A 459-nucleotide genomic window follows, 5' to 3' on the forward strand; every position below is an offset into this window, starting at 1 on the left:
TTTTCCGTGACATCGGAACATCGCAATTGCATCGTCCTCAAATCATCTCTAATTCTCTAATCCGATTGGTGAGAAAACCTGAGTGCCCTCCCCTCTGACCTTCTCCACCAATGTGTACAATAAAATGCTTGAAAAGGAACTGCTGAGATTTGAACTCAGGATCTCCTGTTTACTAGACAGGCACTTTAACCAACTAAGCCACAGCACCCATGAAAGAGATATATTTTGCAGATGTGAACACCAACACCTATTTTTATCAAACCAGTCTCATTAATTTAACCCACGTCTCTGTCTAGCAAAATCACATCACAAAAGAGATGTCTTTTACTAATATTGGTCGTTCGAGGACACTGCAATTCTCATTTGGCTCTAGAGCTTAAAAATGGTAAAAACCTCTGAAACAGCAGATGACTCAGTTTGTGTAAGTAATTAACCTACGATATGCTGGGGAACTTTGTC

The 459-nt window shown here is 40.1% G+C and overlaps 1 non-coding gene across 1 annotated transcript; it reads right to left on the reverse strand.

Moving 5' to 3' along the window:
• Positions 1 to 134: 134 nt before the first annotated feature.
• Positions 135 to 208, reverse strand: trnat-agu (transfer RNA threonine (anticodon AGU)). Its single transcript has one exon. It is a non-coding gene; the product is annotated as a tRNA-Thr (tRNA).
• Between the last annotated feature and the right edge of the window lie 251 nt (positions 209 to 459).

Source organism: Oncorhynchus nerka, unplaced genomic scaffold, assembly GCF_034236695.1.
Source record: "Oncorhynchus nerka isolate Pitt River unplaced genomic scaffold, Oner_Uvic_2.0 unplaced_scaffold_12203, whole genome shotgun sequence".
Lineage (NCBI taxonomy): Eukaryota > Metazoa > Chordata > Actinopteri > Salmoniformes > Salmonidae > Oncorhynchus > Oncorhynchus nerka.